We start from the raw sequence: 19,933 nt of genomic DNA, 5'->3' as shown, positions 1-19,933 counted from the left end.
TCGGGCGCATGCGGGAGTCTGTCTGACTGTCTCTCCCTGTTTCCAGCTTCAGAAAAATACAAAAAACAAACAAACAAAAAAAAGATACATTCTCTCACTCACTTCCTTTCACCATCTAATCAGAATAATTTGCCATGAATATAATCCAACGTATTTTCAAATCTGTGATTGGCTAGGCCACTTGCTACCTGTGTGATTTGCACAGAATAATTTCTATAAACCTCAGTTTCTTCCTTTTCAGACTTTCATAATGACACCATCTGATGATATATTCTGAAGATTAAGTCAACATGTGCAAAGTGCCTAGCACAGGGGCTAACAACATTCAGTAAAACACAGCTCTTTTTCTTAAAATTGTATAGTTAATAGTTTGTGAAGCACTTCTATAAACTTTAAGCTTTTAAGGTAAATACAATTATTAGCAGTTTTAGAATGAAGTAACTTTAGAGATGAAGCTAAAAAATACCACCTACTACCAATGCATTAGTAGGTGACATAGTTGAGGTACTAGTTGAAGTATTGACCCTCTGTTCTAGCTGTCTTTGTTAGTGAGATGTACAAACTAAAAGAAAACAAATTATATTTTTACTTCATATAGTACATAATGAAACCTCAATAAATGTGGTTCCTTTCTGAATCTCATTGGATAGCTAACAGGAGCTCTCAGTGACACAGGTAAGGTGATTCTCTACCTCTGCACTGTCCCTTACGGCATCCACTACATGTGCTATTGAGCATTTGAAATGTGATAAGTCTGAACGGAGAAGTGCTGCAGGTATAAGAATACACGCTGGATTTCAGATACTTAGTGGGGAAAATATGTAAAATAGCTCATTAATAAATTTAAATTGGTTACATGCAATGAAAATATTTTGGGTATGTTCAGTTAAATATTTCACTTAGTTCTCATTACTTCTTTCTAATGTAGCTACTAGAAAATTTTTAGTTGACTATATGGCTCACATTTGTGGCTTGCATGATATTTCTTTTGTATAGAGCAGCTCTACCTGATCCTCTGCCCTTCCTCTCCAGCCTCCTGGTCTTCACCAGGACTCTCAGATCCTCCTATTCTGGTACCTATCTGCTCACCTACTTTATGCCAGGGTACCAATGATTTCTCTCAGCAAAAAATCTACTCTTAGAAAAGGTACTGAGGCCCTGGCCGGTTGGCTCAGCGGTGGAGCGTCGGCCTGGCGTGCGGGGGACCTGGGTTCGATTCCCGGCCAGGACACATGGGAGAAGCGCCCGTTTGCTTCTCCACCCCCCTCCCCTCCTTCCTCTCTCTGTCTCTCTCTTCCCCTCCCGCAGCCGGGGCTCCATTGGAGCAGGGATGGCCCGGGCGCTGGGGATGGCTCCTTGGCCACTGCCCCAGGCGCTGGAGTGGCTCTGGTCGCCGCGGAGCGACGCCCCAGAGGGGCAGGGCATCGCCCTCTGGTGGGCAGAGCGTGGCCCCTGGTGGGCGTGCTGGGTGGATCCCGGTTGGGCGCATGCGGGAGTCTGTCTGACTGTCTCTCCCCGTTTCCAGCTTCAGAAAAATACAAAAAAAAAAAAAAAGAAAAGGTACTGAGAGTAGATGTTCATCCATCTGGGGTGGGGAAAAATATTAGGGCAAGGATGACAATTTTGAATACTTAACAGGGGTCAGGAGGGTACCATAAGTAGATCAGGTGTTGGTGGAGACTGTGCCAAATTGAAGAGCATATGCCTGATCCAAAGTTGAACAGCCACCACCCAGCTCTAGCTAATTGTTGCCATATTGGATTGGGGCCCAATATGGCTAGTGATCTTTATTTTTCAAGAGCAGCCAGAAATCTAGATTCTTACATGATGCCTCCCAAGTCTCAAAGATTTGTGATGAAATAGAAACCTTTAACAAGCATTATAAAGGGCCTATAAAATCTGCTTTAGGGCTCTGTTTGGTTCACTTGGCCTCAGTTTTTAACCTTTTTATTTACCTATATATAATGTCCATTTGGTGTGCGGTAAACTGGATAGGTAGTTCTTAGAGCACTGGCTTTGTCTCTTGACATTTGTAGAGCTGGAAAACTCTCTCCCTTTATGGATGAGATACTGAGGTGCAGAGAGGATGAGTGGCTCACACAGTCAACACTGTCACTCAAGAGAAGAGTGTGAGGTTCCCAAAAACTCTGTTCATTAAAACAACAGTGTCCTTTGTCTACCCCAAAGTTTGCCTTTGAGAAAGGCTCTTGAACCGAAACACTCTACTAGGCATGTGAGTGAGTTTAGAGCAAAAGACGCTATGCTCAGACTGGCCTCTGGCTGCTACGGGAACGGGACAAATAGTTGATGTCTTTTGTGAATCTCTCCCACACATCATAGCATTTATTCTACAAAGACACACACTAATCATTTACCCAGGGTGAACCAAAAACCCCAAACAACCCGGGTGGAGGAAAATAATCATAATGCTGAATACTCCTGTTATTTATGAGCAAGTATACATTCTAGACACCTGAGTCAGGCCCCAGGAGGAGAGAGTTTCCTCATTCTGCAGCTGGCATGGGAAGATTTCTGTCTGGGACATACTCTAAATGTGTGTGCCTTCTTTCTAATTCTAAAGTGAGAACGGCCCAAACTAGTCTGGAAGGGGGAAAAATGCAGGTATAGAATTTAGCATTCACTCTGTACAACATGTGTTCTTTCTGGCTTTCCTTTTGCAAATATATTTTATAGCACTTTAGACTAAACTTCCTGCTTATGTTGTTGATAAGAGTTCCAAAACCAATATGAGATTCTGAGTAATTTCAACCCTTCTTATTTAAAACTTTTCCAAATTATCCAGGTTATGATAAGAATACAGAGATGGCCAGAGTTAACTATTTGATAATTTATAATACTGTAGCTTCTAGAGCATTTAAGTCTTAAGAGAAATTTCATTTCTACTACTATTTGTTCCTGTCCATAGTCTGAAATGGGAAGAACAGAATTACTGTCCGTATTTTTACAGATAAGGAAGTGGTGTGCTGGGGGCGGACTCCGTGACTCACCCACATAGTGACAGGGCCAGGTGTCGCCTGGTCCCATTTCTGTTTCTGCCTATTAGATCTGAAACAATGTGGATTACAGTCATCTTTATCTTTCCTTCCTGGGAAAAGTTAAACCCCATGAAAAATAGTATATTATTACATTGCCTTAAACATTCTGTGAGTGAAATAAACATAGATATAAACTTTCATGCTCATATTGATTCTATCTTTTGAGTCATAAAGTTTATTTACATTAATTATTTTAAAAAGTCAAACAAATAAAACATAAAAAAAACAAGGAGTACCGAATTTGCCACAATTCCTGATATCTTTGAATGACACAGAAAAGTTTCTCCTCTGTCTGTAGAAATGCAGACAAGAGACCACATCTTTTCAAGTAGGAACAGCCAAACAGTGGTCTTGACAGGCTCTCTTCCCATGTCCTCTTTTCCAGTTTAAGCAAAAAAAAAAAAAAAGTTGAGAGAAAATTTTGCAATGACCATAATGGTCAAGAAGTGAGAGAGGCATCAATTATTAAAGAAAGAAAGCAGAGCTAGATGAAGTATACAAGTGGCAAAAGGGAAGAGGGGATGGCAAAGAAAAGTCAAAGAGGGGAGAACTGGGGGGCTAGGGCGCCGTCCCAGAATAGGTCACCAAATGGGAGGGCACCGAACTATAAGTCAGGTTTCCAATTTCCCCTGAGGAATCCAATGATTCTTTCAACATGTTAAAATGCTTTTTGTTAAGCATGGTCACTCAAGGTACTAACAACACATTTTGTAACTCAGTCTATATTTTGTTATTTGACATTAGTAATCCAACAGTATTCTTTTTTACAATTTTGCATCTTGAATTTATGGTATGTTAACTGTATTATTCTTTTCTTTCTTTTTTTTTCTTTTTTTTTTTTACAGAGACAGAGAGAGAGAGTCAGAGAGAGGAACAGACAGACAGGAACGGAAAGATGAGAAGCATCAATAATTAGTTTTTCATTGCTCATTGAGACACCTTAGTTGTTCATTGATTGCTTCCTCATATGTGCCTTGACCGCGGGCCTTCAGCAGACTGAGTAACCCTTTTCTTGAGCCAGCGACCTTGGGTCCAAGCTGGTGAGCTTTTGCTCAAACCAGATGAGCCCACGCTCAAGCTGGCAACCTCGGGTCTCGAGCCTGGGTCTTCCGCATCCCAGTCTGACGTTCTATCCACTGCGCCACCATCTGGTCAGGCAACTGTATTATTATCAAATCTACTTTTGTGGCTATATCTAAAAAACTCTCACCCATTTATCATAAGGGTTCTGTAAAGAAATGTATTCCAAGTCCCATTTGAATTAAAAATGAGTCTTAGGAATACAATCTGGCTGTCATTTGTGGGCTGTCTGTATATTGTGACACCGTGGAAGTGAGTTGCAGTCTAGGTTAAGCATCTTAGAATTGCTTCAAGAAATTGCAAAGGATAACTGGAATCCAGCGTTTTACCAAATTCACTCAATGCTGCACCCCAGCACAGTATTGGGAGCTTCTACAGAATCATTTGTCAAAATAAGTCTCACATTCTCCTGTGGACTAATGCACCCCTTGTTTAGCCTATGTCCTTGTATTTTTAACAAATTAAGGAATAAAGTACTTATTTTAACATCACCACATGGCCCACAATAAATGTGCTTTGCTGGTTTAAAAATAAATGTAACAAATCCTCTGTAATAAATTATTTCACTTGTACTAGACCCTGTGACAGTTGCTAATGCAAGGGAAAACCCTTCCTTCATTCCTTAACTCTCTATGGAGCCCCCACTAAGCCAAGTACTGTCTTAGGCCTGGGAGATATGAAACAGGTAAAGGTCCCTTCTCTCTTATAAAGCTTAAGTCTTGACCTAGAGAAGAGAGATAATAATCAATATTTTTAAAGTATAATATATAGTACGTTGGACAGTAAAAAGTGCTAAGGAGGAAAGAAAACAGCAGCGAACAGAGCTAGGGATTGTCGAGAGGTAGAGTGACTACAGAATCCCTCACTGAGAGCTGGCTAGCATTTGACTGAAGACCAATCAGCAGTGAAGAATCAGCCATATGCCAGAAGGAACAACAGGTCAAAGGGCCTGAGTCAGGAGCATTCTTGATGTAGTCAAGAAAAATGGAGGAAGCCAAAGAGGCTAGCAGAGTGAGAAGAAGAAGTTATAAAGCCTAAGAGCTAATATTTAATACAGACCCTATGTGGAGAAAAGGAAGAAAGTCTGTTCTAACCATTGGACATTATTTTCCCATCAAGTAAAATTATTCGTTAGCACTCCCCATCTATACACAGACCACCCATCAGGAATTCTCTTAACTCCCCAAATCTCAAGCATGGTCATCTCTAGGGAACATTCCACTGGAATATACTTAGTTCTTACTGGTTGTGCACAACATGGGCATTGTAAAGCCAATAGCCATGGCCACCATCACAGCCGCGTGGCCCATGCAGGTTCGAATTTGATTCGGACAGACAGTAATGAAACAATGAAGCCAAGAACTGGTAGGCCATTAGCTTTAATCCTAGCTTGCACCCGGCGGGCAAGTAATACACACAGTGGGAAAACACTTCCCTTTCCATTCAGGGCTCCCAAAGCCACTGACTCATCCAAGTTTCCTAGAATCAAAGGTTTCTACCTCACCAGCCTTATTCACCTTTGTTCCCCATCTCCTTCTATCTGCACAATCTCTGCACAAACTGGCTTCTCCTTCAGCATTCTGCCATCTTGGCTGTTTCTCCTCTCCTCCATGTGGCCTTTCTCTGCTCTCCTCTAGCATGGGCTCCTCTGCCCCATTTCATAGTGTAGAGATCAAAACCTTTAATCCAATATACAAATAAGGAAGTCTCTGATACAAAGTCACTTATCTGAGGCATAAATGGGATTCCTCATAAGGGTGCACCACCCCACATCATGCAACAGTCAAGGGTGTGGGGAAAAGCTTAGTGTTGAGAAGATTTTAGGATTAAAAGGGGTGGGAAAGGCCTAGTCTTAAAACTAAGCCTTAGGCTATAAGGACCCTGCCTGCTTACAGCCTGTCCCTTACATCCAATGCAAACTATAAGCGAGCAAACATATACATCATATTTGCAAACTTATTTGACCCACAGGCATTCACTGGCTCAGAAGGATAAGCAGAACAGACCAGATTTGTCTCATCAGTTCCCGCTCTATTTCTGTGCCCCTTATCCCAGGTTTAGGCCCCAGTATGTCTCCTCTGGATTACAGGAGAAGCCTTGGTTGAGCTCTTGTCCCACCTCCAAGGTCTGTAGCTTTTACCCATTCTACACACCTGGCCCAGACACCTCCCTAATTTCAAGTGTTCTGAGGATCCCTGGGAAAGGCGAGAAGGAGGTTGGTTGGGGCTCTGGACTCCCATCCCAGCTTCAGCCAGGGCATCCCTGGTCTATCTGAATTAAGTATGTAAGGTTTCTGTGTGCTCCCCAAATTGCAAAACCACTGACCTAAAAAAGAGCTCACACCATATTGCTGTGTAACTCTCTTGCTCCAAAACCTTCAAACCCTTTTGCCTCTGAAGTAAAACCCACACTCATCTTACATCTTGTAGAGACCCTAAATAGGAACATAGAACAGGGGTGCAGTTCAGTGACCTGAGGCAAAAGCCACAGGGGCATCACCGATGGAAAGTACTGAATGCAGTACAGTAGGGAAAGAATTAGCAATTCTGGTTAATCAATAGGTGGGGTAGATATCTTAAAAGTCAGCTACTTCCCTTGCCCTTTCGTCTGCTCTAAAGAAGTTCCTCCATGAACAGACACTTCTCCCAGGAAGAAATACAAAAGACCAACAGATATATGAAAAGATGCTCATCTTCCTTAGTCATCAGAGAAATGCAAATCAAAACTGCAATGAGATACCACCTCACACCTGTTAGATTAGCTATTATTAACAACAGAGGTAATTACAAATGCTAGAGAGGCTGTGGAGAAAAGGAACATTCACTGTTGGTGGGAATGTAAAGTAGTACAACCATTATGGAAGAAAGTATGGTGGTTCCTCAAAAAACTGAAAATAGAACTACCTTATGACCCAGCAATCCCTCTACTGGGTATATACCCCCCAAAACTCAGAAACATTGATACGTAAAGACACATGCAACCCCATGTTCATTGCAGCATTGTTCACAGCGGCCAAGACATGGAAACAACCAAAAAGCCCTTCAATAGAAGAATGGATAAAGAAGATGTGGCACATATACACTATGGAATACTACTCAGCCATAAGAAATGATGACATTGGATCATTTACAACAAAATGGTGGGATCTTGATAACATTATATGGAGTGAAATAAATAAATCAGAAAAAAACCAAGAACTGCATTATTCCATATGTAGGTGGAACATAAAAACAAGACTAAGAGACATGGACAAGAGTGTGGTGGTTGGCGGGGGGGGGGGGGGGAGGAGAGGGAGAGAGAGGGGAAGGGGGATGGGGAGGGGCACAAAGAAAACTAGATAGAAGGTGACAGAGGACAGTCTGACTTTGGGTGATGGGTATGCAACATAATTGATTGACAAGATAACCTGGACATGTTTTCTTTGAACATATGTACCCTGATTTATTGATGTCACCCATTAAAATTAATAAAAATTAAAAAAAAAAAAGAAGTTCCTCTTCCTGACTTCCCCATTCTTGTCTCTGTTTCTATTTGTGTGACTCATGAAATACCTGTAGGGACTGAGGGTCAGGGCCGTTCTCATGAAGCCTGTATAGGGGATTGTGAAGCGCTCTCCCCGAGGCCCCTCGGTGCACTCCATCTCGTCTCCAAGTAGTTTTTGTCTCTGCGACAACATCTCAAATAAAATGCGAAGTTCTATCATAGCCCATAAAGCATGGCCCCATCTGGCCCCTCATGGCTTCTGTGACCTCTCTCCTCTGTCCCCTCACACAGCCACTTCAGCCACTCCTCGGACTTGCTCCAGGGCCCTCCAGGTATACTTCCAGCTCAGGCTTTTGTGCTGAGTGTTCGTTCTGCTAGGAATATACTTCTTCTGTATATTTGCTTGGCTAATCCTTTCCCTCCATTTAGGAGTCCGATCAGGGTCCTGCTCAAGTGTCCTCTCCTTTTAGCCACCGCATCTAAAAGAGCATCCCACTTTATTTTGCTTTATAGCATATTACTACCTGACATTGTATTATATGCTTGTTTATTTCTTTACTATTTCTTGCTACACCAGGATTATAAGTTCTATGAAAACAGAAACTTTTTTGTCACTGTTTTATTCCTAAGTATTTAGTAAAGTGTCTGGCATGTAGTAGGTGCTTACTAAATATTGGGTAAGTAAATGAACGAATGAAGTATATAAACATGACCTTCAAAGGTCTCCAAGTCTTGTCAGGCAATTGCCTCCAGTCCTGACTCATGGCTGCCCTTGCCTGTCCCCACATCCTAACCAAACTCACTGTCCGCCCACCCCCTCTCCAGCCAGTATTGTTTCTCTTGTGCCCACTTTTGCCTTTATACTGATACTGAAAGGCCCTTCTTTTCATCTCTGCCTGACATAATGTGCGTTTTTCATGACTAGGTCAACAAACACCCTTTTCTAGGCTTTTCCCTATCACCCACCTGACTCATGTCCCACCCGGGCCCCTAGAGCTCTTTATTCTCTGCCCTTTCCACAGAGCCCTTCTCCCTGTCCGCCTGGTTCAGTTTGTGATCACACTGGCACTCCTGGGCACACAGAGCGTTCTGCATCTGCCATCGTGTGTGGGCTAGAGTATGTGTTTTAAAAAGTTGATTTCAGAGCTATGAGAAAGAAAGTATCGAGTGGTGGCTAACACAGCCTTCGTGTCCTTCTTGTGTTCACGTTCTCAGTTGTTCTAAGCTACAGTCTGATTCATCTTTTGGTGTTGCTGTTTCGCAGCATGCTCACTTCTGTCCTTCCCAGGCCAGTTCTGCCAGGACTTTCTCCGCATGGCTTTCTCTGAAGTTTCTCTCTCCGACCAGACCAACAGCGCCTTTCACAGTCCTGCCTTCAATGCTCATGTGCTCCCATGATCAACCAGAGCCTCGCCAACTGGTAGTCAACTAATATATATATATATATATATATATATATATATATATATATATATATATATATATATATATTTTTTTTTTTTTTTTTTTTTTTTTTTTTTTTTTTTGTATTTTTCTGAAGCTGGAAACGGGGAGAGACAGTCAGACAGACTCCCGCATGTGCCCGACCGGGATCCACTCGGCACGCCCACCAGGGGGTGACGCTCTGCCCACCAGGGGGCGATGCTCTGCCCCTCCGGGGCGTCGCTCTGTTGCGACCAGAGCCACTCTAGCACCTGGGACAGAGGCCAAGGAGCCATCCCCAGCGCCCGGGCCATCTTTGCTCCAATGGAGCCTCGGTTGTGGGAGGGGAAGAGAGAGACAGAGAGGAAGGAGAGGGGGAGGGGTGGAGAAGCAGATGGGCACTTCTCCTGTGTGCCCTGGCCGGGAATCGAACCCGGGACTTCTACACGCCAGGCCGATGCTCTACCAGTGAGCCAACCGGCCAGGGCTTCAACTTATATTTTACCTCATCCTCAGCCAGCACTTCCCAAATGGTGTGCTGGAGACACCACTTCTGGGAGGGGGGGTGTGGGGGCAAAGGCTCCTGCCAGAATGTGTTTGCCATGTTAAATGTTCTCTGTAGTCATGTGGTAGCACCTGTTTAGCACCATGAAGCCGAAGATTATATACTTCTTTGACTACTGAACTATCTTTCCACAAAGCACTTACTAATACCCTGAAAAATTATAATTCTGCGTAGCATAATTATACAATGTTATCCTAGATGACATAGGTGTGCAAGAATATTTGTAAAATAAACTCAGAAATGAACTGAGGATGGCATTGCAACTCATGCATATGCAGTAATAAAATAATGATCAGTAGCCTAATAGCATTACATAATAACAGTCAACATATGTATATGTTCCACACGGACTCACTGCTCGAGAATATACTTAATCCTCACAAAAAAACACCTATGAGGAAAGCGCTATTACCATCAGTCCCATTTTACAGGTGGGGAAACAAGACACAGAGAAGTTAAGAGACCTAACTAAATTTGCACAGCTGTTAAGTGGTAGATAAGTGCTTCAAGCCCAGGGGTCTGTCCCTGGAGCCTGCTGTTAGCCACCCACTCTAGGGATGCATGCCACACGAGCCTCTCTGTAACTCAGGTTTACGTGGGACTTTTTCTAAGAGCAGGAAGCCCGTACTCATTGTGCACCCACTGTCCACAAGCCCTTTGTGTGTGTCATTTAAAGTTCCCAGTAACCTATGAATCAGGCATTATGATCGACAGCTCGAACCACCCAGTTAGTGAGTGATTCACCTTCACATAGCCTTTCCTTTGGCAATGGTGCTCACAACTGGTGCTGGGGCCCATTAGCACTCTCCCAGCCACTTGTCAAGCTTTCAATTGGGTACGCTTCGCAGCAACTCCTTCCAGAAGCCTGGGAGGGCTGAGAGAAAAGGCCCCTCCTGAGCAGGTTACACGCACAGAAGACAGTGTTGTATACTTTGTATACTTAGATCTCTTCCACAGAGACTTACAAACATCAGGATAGCAGGTTCCTTTACAATTTAACATAAAAAGTGCCGCTTTCGGAGATGCTGCAAAGAGCAAAGGCTCTCCCTGTTCCCATCAGCCAGTCTTCTGGGCCAAAGTATTTAAGGTGCCACGGCAGAGCCCAGGGCAGCCCTTCTCTGAAGCTTCTGGGCTGATAAGAAATCCCCAGGACTGTTGGGAAGGAAGTGAGGTCATAATGAGGTCATCACATCCTATCAGGAAGGGGAATTCTCAGAAATTGGTGTGTGCCAGGAGGAAAGGTTTTGACCCTTAGGGTTGCTTGCAGCGGGGAAAGAGAACCTACCCTGTCTCTCCCTTCCCCAAACTTTGTGTCTTTTCTTTTTGGCACCACAAAGCCTGGGTGCCCTGGATGCCCGGGCAATGTTTTATTTCCTCTTGGCTCTGGGCCCGTCTAGGCTGTTCCTTCTCCAGCCAAGGCAGCTGCCGGTGACTCACCGTCTGAGTCTAGTTCCTGCACATTCACTGCCCCGGACTTGCCTGAAATAAACCACTCTTTGAGAAGAGGGACTGCCTCCTCCTATTATTATTTCTAGCACTTACACAAAGCCTGGAGCACGGTCGGCACTCCAGAAATATTTATTGAGTGAGCCAAATAAATAAATGAATAAATGAACAGTGTGTTTCACATGGGTTTAAGTGTATCAGTGTGGGTTCTCCAAAGAAACAAAGCCATTAAGAGATTATATAGATAAAGTTTTGTTTTTAATTTTAAGAAACTGGCTTATACTATCGGGGGTGCTGACAACTCTGTAGGGCTGGCCAGCAGCTTGGAAATGCAGCAAGAGTTGATACTATAGCCTTAAGTCAAATTTTCTTCTTCACAGAACCTCCATTTTTATCTTTAAGGCTTCCAACTGATTGTATGGATGATAATCACATCTACAAAATACCTTTGCAATAAAGAAGTTGTGGTATATCTATACAATGGAGTACTACTCAGCCAGAAGAAATGATAACATAGTATCATTTATGACAACATGGATGGACCTTGAGAACATTATATTGAGTGAAATAAGTAAATCAGAAAAAAACTAAGAACTGCATGATTTCACACATAAGTGGGATATGAAACTGAGTCTCATAGACATAGATAAAAGTGAAGTGGTTTCCAGGGGGAGGGAATTGAGGGGAGGGAAGTAGGAGGGGCAATATATGGTGATGGAAAATGATTTGACTTTGGGTGATGGGCACACAACACAATCAACACTTCAAACACTATAGAAATGTTTACCTGAAACCTATGTACTCTTATTGATCAATGTCACCCCATTAAATTTAATTATCTAAATAAAATTACTTTTTAAATATATCTTCATAGAAACACCAGGGTTTGATTAAAAACCTGAGAGTTATAGTTGACAAGTAAAACTAACTGCAAAGTTGACACGTAAAACTAACCATCACATCCTGTATCAAATTATGTTAATAGAAACAAAGAACCATCACCGCCACCACTACCACCAAACAAACAAACAAAACAAAAAACACCCCTGCTACCAAGGACACAAATCCTACAAAATAAACACACAGGGAAACAGCCTAAAAGCGGTACCACAGTTCCAGCCAGGTGCAGGCAGTACCAAGATGCAAAACATATTCATAGATAATCTCTAGTGGAGAGACAGTCTCCTAGACAGATAATTACAAATGGATGTAAAAAGTATTATTATCAAGATGTGGACAAAACTTACTTACTGCTGTTTAGAGTCGGATAACCTCTAAGTGGTCAGAATGACCTTGGCAACTGAAGAGAGGGACTGGTGTCAGCTAGGCTAATATTACAACCTTGGTTGCTCAGTAGAGAGAGTTTCAAATACCTTAAATAAATGAACTGTGAAATGGCCAGAGTGTTTTAATGCCAGCCACTGTCTAAACACCCCAGGCCATGTGGGTATTTGGGGAAAGCTGGGCCAGGCAGCCATTCTTGTTCTGCTACCCTCAGAACTTTTTCTGAATGCCAATCGGATACCCAGCCTTGCTCAGTTTTAGATCTGAAGTCATCTGAATAAATCCTCCAAGAAATAGATGCCTGGGAGTGCAGGGCAGAGCTGTGACTGTCTGCTGCCTAACGTGCGGTAAATGAGGCCCTGGGCTAACGTGGGCAGCACTTGCGTATCTGGAAGAGCAGCACTGCGTCCTGTCTCCCTGCCCCTGGTAGACGTGAGCGGACCACAGGCGTTTGTTCACTTCAGCGGTGCTGATGGCTTTCATAACACGAGTATTCTTTTTTTTTTTTTTTTTTTTTACAGAGGCAGAGATAGGGACAGACAGACAGGAACAGAGAGAGATGAGAAGCATCAATCATTAGTTTTTCGTTGCGCGTTGCGACTTCTTAATTATTCATTGATTGCTTTCTCATATGTGCCTTGACCGCGGGCCTTCAGCAGACCGAGTAACCCCTTGCTGGAGCCAGCGACCTTGGGTCCAAGCTGGTGAGCTTTTTTTTTTTGCTCAAGCCAGATGAGCCTGCACTCAAGTTGGTGACCTTGGGATCTCGAACCTGGGTCCTTCCGCATCCCAGTCCGATGCTCTATCCACTGCGCCACCACCTGGTCAGGCAATACGCGTATTCTTTATGTTCCTACATTATCTGTTGTCAAATTAAAGACTGGGTTTAACGTGGTTAGTTGCAGATATCTTGCTGCGTCCACGATGGGGTAGTTAAATTTAACTCTCGTCTCCTGCACACAAACATTCAGATTGTACATTAAGTATCAATGTCACCCTGTATTCTTATGCCAGCCCTGCCATTAAATCCAATTGTCATGGCAAAACTTCCAGACGAGGGTTGCCCAGTGTTAAAGCTGCCATGGAGGCTTGTGCAAGCAGAGAATGGCACAGTAGACAGATGCTAAGCTGTCATGTTAAGACGTCAGGCTCTGGCTGGTCAGAAAAGCGTTTAAAGACTCCAGCCTGAAGCGCAGCACGAGTGCGGAGGGAAAGCCCCGCCCACCCCCACCCCCACCCCCACCCACCCACCCCCACCCCCACCCCCACCCCCACCCCCCGCAGTTCTCTCAGGAGAGCTAGGTTGGAAGGGGGCTCGAAGGAGCCCTCATTTTTTACTTTATACACTTCTATGTTGCTCAAAATTGATATAAAGTATATGTATTACTTTTGAAATTAAAAGGAATAAAAATTGTTTTTTAAGAGAATTATTACACTTGATCTTAGCCAAAAGGCTGAGAATCGATGAGAACTGATTACCTAACCCTGTAATAATGACACAATAACAGTAGTGACACAAGATTACTAACTGTACCCTGACTTCAAATCCTCTCAACCCCACCAAACGGACACTTTGTAAGAGTAGATTGTAGGTGACTTTGACCTTACGGTTCTTCATGTGGGTTTTTTAAGCACTGCCTATCCAGGGTAATCTCTTCAGCTCACTGTGGGTCTCCTGGGGCCCCGTGTGAGGAAGTCTCACGACCGCGCCTAAACCCAAGGCACGGTGGATGGCAGTGGCCACCCGAGTGTTTATTTGCTAACCCGGATCAGTCTAGGACTGACACAGTTTAATTATCATGCAGAGCTGCAGCTGGAGGCGGCTGGAGTGAGTTGGCATCTGCTTTTTGCAGAGCACAATTTCTGCAAGTAATTAACCACCAGAACGCTTGATTCTCTCTAATTAATGAAGAGGAAGCCTGGAATCTTCAAAGTCCACGAATGTCACGCTGCCATTGTGTCAGGATTGATCTCCTTTGTTCCAAACCAAGGAGCAGGCCTCTGCTGTCTCTCCTAATTCTTTACAAATTGAACTTCTTTTTATTACTAGTTGTGACAGCTAAGTAACATGACTTCAGAAATTCACCCGCAGTTCATGCTAGCATGAGAAGCCTGAATAATAATAATAATTTTTTAAAAAGAACCATAATGGAACAAGCTTTCTGTCTCTGCCCCAGAATTAATCATCGTGAAGAGACACCTCCTGAAAGAAAGGTTGTTAATGAGCTCTAATGGATCTTGTAAGGTGAAGTCAGAATTATTGAGAAGTCTGCAAACAGAGGGAAAGAAGACATTCTTCCCTTTCTCTGTCCATCTCCATGTCATGCTGGGATGGAAGGTGATGCGATTCAGTAGGGAAGGGGGACATGAGGGAGGCCACGGAAGACTTCAGTTCAATGGAGGATGCTGACGTGTTAGCCAGGCAGCCCGCCAACTCGGAACATCTCAGAGGAAAGAAGTGGAAATGGACAAATGGCCTGTTTCTGTGGCCTTATCAGTGCATATAATGAAACAACCACACAGCAGCCAGAGTGCGATCTTATTAAAACCTAAGTCAGACCCTGTCACTGGTCTGCTCCGACGGCCCCATGTTTCCAAGGGAAGGCAGAGCTTACACGTCAGCCTCTAGGGTCCTCGCCCTCAGGGCACTTTCCCGTTAGGACCTCACTTTCTCTACCTTCTTCCTCACTCCACTTCAGACACTCTGACTTCCTGGACGGTTAGCCAACACTCCAGTCAGGCTCCTACATCAGGACTTTTCTGGACAGTCTCTCTTCTTTTTTTTTTTTTTTTTTTTTTTTTGTATTTTTCTGAAGTTGGAAACAGGGAGGTAGTCAGACAGACTCCCGCATGAGCCCGACCGGGATCCACCCGGCATGCCTACCAGGGGGCGATACTCTGCCCATCTGTGGCGTAACCAGAGCCAGTCTAGTGCCTGAGGCAGAAGTCACAGAGCCATCCTCAGCACCCAGGCCAACTTTGCTCCAATGGAGCCTTGGATGCGGGAGAGGAAGAGAGAGACAGAGAGGAAGGAGAGGGGGAGGGGTGGAGAAGCAGATGGGCGCTTCTCCTGTGTGCCCTGGCCGGGAATCGAACCTGGGACTCCTGCACGCCAGGCCGACGCTCTACCACTGAGCCCACTGGCCAGGGCCTGGGCAGTCTCTCTATAGGACCACTTCCCATATTTCCACTTGGTTTCCTTCTTTTCCTTCAGGACTTTGCTAAAACATCCCCCCCTTTTTTTTTTTTACACAGACAGAGAGAGAGAGTCAGAGAGAGGGATAGATAGGGACAGACAGACAGGAATGGAGAGAGATGAGAAGCATCAATCATCAGTTTTTCATTACGACACCTTAGTTGTTCATTGATTGCTTTTCTCATATGTGCCTTGACCATAGGCCTTCAGCAGACCGAGTAATTCCTTGCTCAAGCCACTGACCTTGGGTCCAAGTTGGTGAGCTTTTTTTTTTTTTCTCAAGCCAGATGAGCCCCGTGCTCAAGCTAGTGACCTCGAGGTCTCGAACCTGGGTCCTCCACATCCCAGTTCAACGCTCTATCCACTGCGCCACCGCCTGGTCAGGGCAAAACATCACTTTCTTAATGAGGCTGACAGTGACTACACCACACAAAACGACACCCCCTCAGCCCTAGCACTCCCATTACTCTTACCCGACTATATTTTTCTCTTACCTCTGAACCTACCATATAATTTCCTTATGTATTATGTCTATTATTAAATATTTGTCTCTTCTACCTCCCACTAGAATCTAATCTCCATAGGAACAGGGATTCTTGTCTGTTCACTAGTATATTCCCCACACCTGGAACTGTGTCAGTTCAAAAAATATTTGCAGAATGAATGAATCAGTTCATAACACTTTGGAGTGTTTGTTGGTATGTGTGAAGACTGCGTGTACTCATTCAAAATGATTGTTCAAACATCTTAGAAGGCTGGGGTATAAACTGTTTCTTTTTCTTTCTCAAGTGTCTGGATGAAGTAATATTGTTGCCCTTGGCTGCCAAATGTTAATAATTAAAGCAAACAATGTGATCAAAGTTAAATATTACTTGGGGGTGCTTCTTTCTTTCTGAGAGGCTTCTGGTAGAAAAAACTAGTATGGGACTGTCCAAAAATGATGCTTTTTTAGGAGGAGCGTTGGTTTTTATCCTCAGGGGTTTCTTCCTCTTTAAGTCCTCAGGGTGTGGGGGGGGGTCTTTAGAGATATTGTGCAGGAGAAATCATGGCTGAGGGAGAGGTGTCCTTGGTGTAATTCAACAGTGATCCTATTGAGGAGTAGCACTCTCAGGCACCTAAGGAAGAAGCAAGTCTACTGGGGATACAGGGCTGGGGCCAGAGGAGGAAGGTTTCGGCAAGGACTGCAGTGAAATCCACATCTATGGATTGCCGCCATCGCTATGGATTGTCTCCAAAGCCTCTCACAACCTTCTCATTCATGCTTCCCAACAATGGGGCCATGTAGATTCCTGCACTAGATTCCTCCCACCAAAGAATGCCAGCTGAATCCTGCGGAGCCTGTGACTTGCTGAGGGTTAGGTGAGTCTGGCAGGGATGGCAATGTACAGAGATCAGAGCCCCCGGAAGTGGATAGATGCAACCTTCCATGCTCTACTTAATCCATGCCTCATATCAATGCAGTCCTTAGCTCAGAGGGGTTGACCTCAGAGGAAAACAGGTGTGCTTTCAGTTAATAAGCCAGCTGGTGCTGGGCTAAGCCCTGAGTCATGAAACAGAGCTTCTCGCCCTGATTCTACAGCTGCTGCTTCAGTGACTTTGACCATTTATCTCTCTGTACCATGGTTTCTAACTCAACCTTCTTAATGCTTTATGAAATTCCTTCTCATTTATTCCTCTGAATAACTGTCTCTTTTTTTTTTTCAGAGACAGAGAGAGAGAAAGAGAGAGGGATTGACAGGGATAGACAGACAGAAATGGAGAGATGAGAAGCATCAATCATTAGTTTTTCGTTGCACATTACAACATCTTAGTTGTTCATTGATTGCTCTCTCATATGTGCCTTGACCATGGACCTTCAGTAGACTGAGTGACCCTTTGCTCAAGCCAGCAACCTTGGGTCCAAGCTGGTGAGCTTTTGCTCAAACCAGATGAGCCTGTGCTCAAGCTGGCGACCTCGGGGTCTCGAACCTGGGTCTTCGGCATCCCAGTCCAACGCTCTATCCACTGCACCACCACCTGGTCAGGCTGAATAACTGTCTCTTAATTTTAGAGATAAAGAAGAAAAGATCCAAAGAGGCCAAGGTACTTACCTAAGGTCACAATGTCATTAAGAGATAAGACCCAAAATACTTAAAAATAGAACTACTATGTAATACAACAATCCCACTTATGGGTATTTATCCAAAGAAAATGAAAACAGGATATTGGAGAGACATATGCGCTCCCATGTTCATTGCAGCATTATTCACAATAGCCAAAATATAGTAACAACCTACATCTCTGTCAAAGAATAGATGGTTAAGAATATGTGGTATATATACATATATATATACACATACATATACATATACATATATGTATATATACTATATATGTACACATATATGTATATGCATATATAAACATGAAAAAGAAAGAACAGGATTTCCTTCTTTCTCACGCAGCTGTGATAAAGTGCTGTCTGTCAGATACCTGTTTCTGGTCTGCCCTGCTCCCTGCCCCCCTTTTTTTTTTAAAGACTTTATTCAATTTCTCAGAAAGGAGAGAGAATGAGAGAGAGGAGAGAGAGAACGAGAGAGAGAGAGAGAGAGAGAGAGAGAAAGGGAGAGAGAAGGGGGAGGAGCAGGAAGCATCAACTCCCACATGTGCCTTGACCAGGCAAGCCCAGGGTTTCGAAACGGCGACCTCAGTGTTCCAGGTTGATGCTTTATCCCACTGCACCACCACAGGTCAGGCCCTGTTCCCTTCCTAAGCTCATTGGCATCAACATAGATAGAACTTCAGGACGTTATGCTCAGTGAAATAAGCCAGACAGAAAAAAATAAATACTGTTATGGTACCACTTATATGTGGAATCTTAAAAAAGAAAAGTCAAACTCATAGAAACAGAGAGTAAAAAAGTTGTTGCCAGGGGCTGGAGGGATAAGATGGTAAAAAACAAACAAACCAGGAACAGGCCCGAATTTTCCCTGCAAATCCAGCTTCTGTCCACAATGGCACCCTCCTTATTTTACTCTAGGAACTAACTACAAATATAACTGCTTTCATGAGTAAAAATCAATGTTACCAATCCGAAGTTGATTATTATTAAACTGGTCTCCCCAATTTAGAGGATGGTCAGAGGTCAGAGCTGAAAACCTGAGCTAAGTCTCATGGGGGGTCAAAGTATGAGTTATTATGTTTTTTAGATATTCGCAATTCAAATTCCAAGGCTGACATTTAGAATATCCCTTCAAAGCCCAGTTCTGCATAATGCTCTCGTTCTAAATAGCAAAATTGACCTTCCCTTTTAGACTCCTATTCTAAATTATTCTGGAGATTCCTCCCACTGGAGTGCTCCCGACAAGCAGCCTGGAGCAGCCGCCAGGGCGGTCCCCGCTGATTTACAACTGCAATCTTGCTAAAAGGAGTGGAACAAAGCCAGGCAACTTTCTGCGAGACAGAACTCCTGGCATGAAATACTAACATCGCTGCAACTTGGCATATAACTGACTGCCTGACCGACTGCATGACTGACTGACCGACTGCATGACTGCCCTCTCTTTCTTATTTCACTGAAATAGGTCATTTGTTAGAAAACTGAGGAAGCCTGTTCCTCAGCCCCTACTCCAAAGGATGAAGGAAGAAGGCTGCTCACTATGCTACTAGGTGTGTGCTTGCATGTGGCTCCCAAAAGCCAATGTTGGGTCTGCAAGCCTTTTCTGGTTAAGCTCTCATGCCAGTGGTTTGCTTTTGATGAGGGTCTGTGACTGCTGTGTGCAGAGTCCTTCTGTTTCCTGGCTTCATGGAAGGAATAAAGACTGGGCGGGATGCAAGCAGTAAGCTCCAGCTGTCCCTGCTTAAAATACAATGATTAGATGTGAATCAACCATTTGGGTTTGGCAAAAATATTAACTAAATGAGGAAGGAGGTCCCTTCTCTTCATACTTATTCTCTCCCAGAAACTTGACCCATGCTGTCACTTAGTCAGTCAAATAGTTGTTGACAACTCTCTCCACCCTATTTTGCATGAAGCAAAGGGTACAGAGAGAAGAAGTGAAGCGTCTCAACTTATTAAAGACTTAGCTTGGAAAATGAGGTCAGTATTTGTACAAACTCGCCCTTGTCCGATAGCTAAGTTGTTTAGAGCATTATCTAGATGCACAAAGGTTGCAGGTTCAATTCCTGGTCAGGGCACATACAGGAACAGATCAGTCTCTCTCCTTATCTCTTTCTCTCTGTCTCTCCATCCCTTCCTCTGAAATCAATCAATAATTTTTTTTAAGTGTAGAAAACTCAAGTGGATGGTGAGTAATATGAATTAGTGAATGAATGAAGCCATTTCTAATAGCCTCTTAAGGTACATTTTCTTTTGGACACAGATGCCTGTGCTTTTATACAGGAAGTGCTCACTTAGTGTCT

The 19,933-nt window shown here is 43.7% G+C and overlaps 1 protein-coding gene across 3 annotated transcripts in view; it reads right to left on the bottom strand.

Annotated features, from left to right (window-relative positions):
* ITGB6 (integrin subunit beta 6) overlaps nt 1-19,933 on the bottom strand; it is a 175,479-nt gene that overhangs the window by 147,804 nt on the left and 7,742 nt on the right. The window contains exon 1 of one of the 3 annotated variants that reach the window (XM_066280392.1): nt 12,304-12,324. The exons of the other annotated variants lie outside the window; for them this stretch is intronic. The gene's annotated coding sequence lies outside the window, so the exon portion shown is untranslated. Of the gene's footprint in view, nt 1-12,303; nt 12,325-19,933 lie in introns of those variants that run through there. 3 annotated transcript variants of the gene reach the window in all.

The sequence above is a fragment of the Saccopteryx bilineata genome, chromosome 5 (genome assembly GCF_036850765.1).
Source record: "Saccopteryx bilineata isolate mSacBil1 chromosome 5, mSacBil1_pri_phased_curated, whole genome shotgun sequence".
Lineage (NCBI taxonomy): Eukaryota > Metazoa > Chordata > Mammalia > Chiroptera > Emballonuridae > Saccopteryx > Saccopteryx bilineata.
This window is presented reverse-complemented; position numbering and strand designations above follow the sequence as displayed.